The sequence below is a fragment of the Hyperolius riggenbachi genome, chromosome 4 (genome assembly GCF_040937935.1).
Source record: "Hyperolius riggenbachi isolate aHypRig1 chromosome 4, aHypRig1.pri, whole genome shotgun sequence".
Lineage (NCBI taxonomy): Eukaryota > Metazoa > Chordata > Amphibia > Anura > Hyperoliidae > Hyperolius > Hyperolius riggenbachi.
Window position 1 is genome coordinate 9,400,784 of NC_090649.1, and position 5,000 is coordinate 9,405,783.

General features: G+C 46.9%; 5 non-coding genes across 5 annotated transcripts; 2 read left to right on the forward strand and 3 right to left on the reverse strand.

The window, feature by feature from the left end:
* The first annotated feature begins 237 nt into the window (after positions 1-237).
* Positions 238-309, forward strand: TRNAG-UCC (transfer RNA glycine (anticodon UCC)). Its single transcript has one exon. It is a non-coding gene; the product is annotated as a tRNA-Gly (tRNA).
* Positions 310-806: 497 nt separating this feature from the next.
* TRNAN-GUU (transfer RNA asparagine (anticodon GUU)) lies at positions 807-880 on the reverse strand. The gene has a single exon. It is a non-coding gene; the product is annotated as a tRNA-Asn (tRNA).
* Positions 881-1,865: 985 nt separating this feature from the next.
* On the forward strand, positions 1,866-1,937 carry TRNAG-UCC (transfer RNA glycine (anticodon UCC)). Its single transcript has one exon. It is a non-coding gene; the product is annotated as a tRNA-Gly (tRNA).
* A 497-nt stretch (positions 1,938-2,434) lies between these two features.
* Positions 2,435-2,508, reverse strand: TRNAN-GUU (transfer RNA asparagine (anticodon GUU)). The gene has a single exon. It is a non-coding gene; the product is annotated as a tRNA-Asn (tRNA).
* Positions 2,509-4,063: 1,555 nt separating this feature from the next.
* On the reverse strand, positions 4,064-4,137 carry TRNAN-GUU (transfer RNA asparagine (anticodon GUU)). The gene has a single exon. It is a non-coding gene; the product is annotated as a tRNA-Asn (tRNA).
* Between the last annotated feature and the right edge of the window lie 863 nt (positions 4,138-5,000).

The following is a 5,000-nucleotide window of genomic DNA, read 5'->3' on the forward strand; positions in this document are numbered from 1 at the left end:
ATCCTTCCCACCCTTGCCCTGGAATCTTCCAGACTTCAAATTGCTGTCCTTTGCTGTGTGTGTTGCACCAGCATCATCCAGGGGGGCACATGATCTTTCTGAAGTCTTGAATTGAAGTCTGTAAGCAGTATCACCATGTGTCCCACTGCTTACATCTAGCAAAGTAGGCAAATAAGCAAGCTCATTTTTCTCTTGGGTATATTGCAATGGTACATGCTAGGCGAGTTTCAGCATGTAGCGTTGGTGGTATAGTGGTGAGCATAGCTGCCTTCCAAGCAGTTGACCCGGGTTCGATTCCCGGCCAACGCATGTGAGCTTGCTTTTGGCACCCTACAATTCCATGGAAGACAAGACCAAGACAAGATCTCTGAACAGTTAGGACATCCTGCACCTGCTCAGTCTCTGGAGAGGTTCCATTCCGGTGCAGCAGACTCTACGCCAGCTTAAAGTTCTTTCTAAATGGTCAACACTTAATGCAGACACTCTATAATGTTCTAAACAAATAGCTAGCAAGGCACTAAGGCGAGCCTGTCCTTGGGTGGGCTTGAACTGCCTTTCTTTGGCTTGACAGCCGTCGCCAGGCTTTGGGTTCGATCCCCGGCTAATACTTTACTGCTGCTTCTGGGGTACAGAAAACTTCATTTGGTCACAGACACTGCCAGGGATGTCTGTTGTATCACTAAGACATGAACTTGATGCTGCTCACCCTTTTCATGAACGTGAATGAGATTCCAACGTGTCTCAAATGAATCTACATGGCTATCTGGGGTTCTCTTCGGACAACTGTTGAACACAAAAGGAAAGGCCGTCCCTGGGTGGGCTTGAACCACCAACCTTTCGGTTAACAGCCGAACGCGCTAACCGATTGTGCCACAGAGACTGTGCCTGCAGTTGTTGCTAAATGATTTTATGGTGATGTATGTGTGTCTTGTGGAGTGAGGAAGTAAGTCTGTTCCAAGAAGTTTAACGCCACTTTTTCCCACAATGAAGCATTCACTGTATGGCAGCAGAGTGGCGCAGCGGAAGCGTGCTGGGCCCATAACCCAGAGGTCGATGGATCGAAACCATCCTCTGCTAGGTGTACGTTGGTTTTTATACCTTGCTTACCATATGGGCCAATTGTCGGCCATAGCCCCTTAAGAGAAAGTGTCATTAGGGCCTTGCTGTAACATAGATAGTAGTGTAACTATTTCAACTAATGTACCCTTCTTAAACTTGAAGGTTGAATACAAACAGAAGCAGAGTGGCGCAGCGGAAGCGTGCTGGGCCCATAACCCAGAGGTCGATGGATCGAAACCATCCTCTGCTAGGCATGAATTCATTTTTGCACCTTGCTTTATCGCATGGGCAAAACGGTTTCCATTGCCCTGTAAGAGAAAGTGTAATAAGGGCCCTGCTGTAACGTACATATTAGGGTAGCTAAGACTACTCCTGGGCCGTTCTTGTAGTTGAAGAGATGGGTGAACTGTGACACCGCACTTAAAAAAAAAAAAAAAAAAAAAAAACAGCAAACAGAGAAGCTTCCCCATATTGGAGCATTGGATTTGGTCAAGTCTTAAGCCAATGTGTTGTAGGGCACAAGTAAGCTTTGGGTTAGCAGGAATGGTTGCATGGCCACCTAGCTTTTCATCCTTCCCACCCTTGCCCTGGAATCTTCCAGACTTCAAATTGCTGTCCTTTGCTGTGTGTGTTGCACCAGCATCATCCAGGGGGGCACATGATCTTTCTGAAGTCTTGAATTGAAGTCTGTAAGCAGTATCACCATGTGTCCCACTGCTTACATCTAGCAAAGTAGGCAAATAAGCAAGCTCATTTTTCTCTTGGGTATATTGCAATGGTACATGCTAGGCAAGTTTCAGCATGTAGCGTTGGTGGTATAGTGGTGAGCATAGCTGCCTTCCAAGCAGTTGACCCGGGTTCGATTCCCGGCCAACGCATGTGAGCTTGCTTTTGGCACCCTACAATTCCATGGAAGACAAGACCAAGACAAGATCTCTGAACAGTTAGGACATCCTGCACCTGCTCAGTCTCTGGAGAGGTTCCATTCCGGTGCAGCAGACTCTACGCCAGCTTAAAGTTCTTTCTAAATGGTCAACACTTAATGCAGACACTCTATAATGTTCTAAACAAATAGCAAGCAAGGCACTAAGGCGAGCCTGTCCTTGGGTGGGCTTGAACTGCCTTTCTTTGGCTTGACAGCCGTCGCCAGGCTTTGGGTTCGATCCCCGGCTAATACTTTACTGCTGCTTCTGGGGTACAGAAAACTTCATTTGGTCACAGACACTGCCAGGGATGTCTGTTGTATCACTAAGACATGAACTTGATGCTGCTCACCCTTTTCATGAACGTGAATGAGATTCCAACGTGTCTCAAATGAATCTACATGGCTATCTGGGGTTCTCTTCGGACAACTGTTGAACACAAAAGGAAAGGCCGTCCCTGGGTGGGCTTGAACCACCAACCTTTCAGTTAACAGCCGAACGCGCTAACCGATTGCGCCACAGAGACTGGGCCTGCAGTTGTTGCTAAATGATTTTATGGGGATGTATGTGTGTGTCTTGTGGAGTGAGGAAGTAAGTCTGCTCCAAGAAGTTTAACGCCACTTTTTCCCACAATGAAGCATTCACTGTATGGCAGCAGAGTGGCGCAGCGGAAGCGTGCTGGGCCCATAACCCAGAGGTCGATGGATCGAAACCATCCTCTGCTAGGTGTACGTTGGTTTTTATACCTTGCTTACCATATGGGCCAATTGTCGGCCATAGCCCCTTAAGAGAAAGTGTCATTAGGGCCTTGCTGTAACATAGATAGTAGTGTAACTATTTCAACTAATGTACCCTTCTTAAACTTGAAGGTTGAATACAAACAGAAGCAGAGTGGTGCAGCGGAAGCGTGCTGGGCCCATAACCCAGAGGTCGATGGATCGAAACCATCCTCTGCTAGGCATGAATTCATTTTTGCACCTTGTTTTATCGCATGGGCAAAACGGTTTCCATTGCCCTGTAAGAGAAAGTGTAATAAGGGCCCTGCTGTAACGTACATATTAGGATAGCTAAGACTACTCCTGGGCCGTTCTTGTAGTTGAAGAGATGGGTGAACTGTGACACCGCACTTAAAAAAAAAAAAAAAAAAAAAAACAGCAAACAGAGAAGCTTCCCCATATTGGAGCATTGGATTTGGTCAAGTCTTAAGCCAATGTGTTGTAGGGCACAAGTAAGCTTTGGGTTAGCAGGAATGGTTGCATGGCCACCTAGCTTTTCATCCTTCCCACCCTTGCCCTGGAATCTTCCAGACTTCAAATTGCTGTCCTTTGCTGTGTGTGTTGCACCAGCATCATCCAGGGGGGCACATGATCTTTCTGAAGTCTTGAATTGAAGTCTGTAAGCAGTATCACCATGTGTCCCACTGCTTACATCTAGCAAAGTAGGCAAATAAGCAAGCTCATTTTTCTCTTGGGTATATTGCAATGGTACATGCTAGGCGAGTTTCAGCATGTAGCGTTGGTGGTATAGTGGTGAGCATAGCTGCCTTCCAAGCAGTTGACCCGGGTTTGATTCCTGGCCAACGCATGTGAGCTTGCTTTTGGCACCCTACAATTCCATGGAAGACAAGACCAAGACAAGATCTCTGAACAGTTAGGACATCCTGCACCTGCTCAGTCTCTGGAGAGGTTCCATTCCGGTGCAGCAGACTCTACGCCAGCTTAAAGTTCTTTCTAAATGGTCAACACTTAATGCAGACACTCTATAATGTTCTAAACAAATAGCTAGCAAGGCACTAAGGCGAGCCTGTCCTTGGGTGGGCTTGAACTGCCTTTCTTTGGCTTGACAGCCGTCGCCAGGCTTTGGGTTCGATCCCCGGCTAATACTTTACTGCTGCTTCTGGGGTACAGAAAACTTCATTTGGTCACAGACACTGCCAGGGATGTCTGTTGTATCACTAAGACATGAACTTGATGCTGCTCACCCTTTTCATGAACGTGAATGAGATTCCAACGTGTCTCAAATGAATCTACATGGCTATCTGGGGTTCTCTTCGGACAACTGTTGAACACAAAAGGAAAGGCCGTCCCTGGGTGGGCTTGAACCACCAACCTTTCGGTTAACAGCCGAACGCGCTAACCGATTGCGCCACAGAGACTGTGCCTGCAGTTGTTGCTAAATGATTTTATGGGGATGTATGTGTGTCTTGTGGAGTGAGGAAGTAAGTCTGCTCCAAGAAGTTTAACGCCACTTTTTCCCACAATGAAGCATTCACTGTATGGCAGCAGAGTGGCGCAGCGGAAGCGTGCTGGGCCCATAACCCAGAGGTCGATGGATCGAAACCATCCTCTGCTAGGTGTACGTTGGTTTTTATACCTTGCTTACCATATGGGCCAATTGTCGGCCATAGCCCCTTAAGAGAAAGTGTCATTAGGGCCTTGCTGTAACATATATACCGGTAGTAGTGTAACTATTTCAACTAATGTACCCTTCTTAAACTTGAAGGTTGAATACAAACAGAAGCAGAGTGGCGCAGCGGAAGCGTGCTGGGCCCATAACCCAGAGGTCGATGGATCGAAACCATCCTCTGCTAGGCATGAATTCATTTTTGCACCTTGCTTTATCGCATGGGCAAAACGGTTTCCATTGCCCTGTAAGAGAAAGTGTAATAAGGGCCCTGCTGTAACGTACATATTAGGGTAGCTAAGACTACTCCTGGGCCGTTCTTGTAGTTGAAGAGATGGGTGAACTGTGACACCGCACTTAAAAAAAAAAAAAAAAACAGCAAACAGAGAAGCTTCCCCATATTGGAGCATTGGATTTGGTCAAGTCTTAAGCCAATGTGTTGTAGAGCACAAGTAAGCTTTGGGTTAGCAGGAATGGTTGCATGGCCACCTAGCTTTTCATCCTTCCCACCCTTGCCCTGGAATCTTCCAGACTTCAAATTGCTGTCCTTTGCTGTGTGTGTTGCACCAGCATCATCCAGGGGGGCACATGATCTTTCTGAAGTCTTGAATTGAA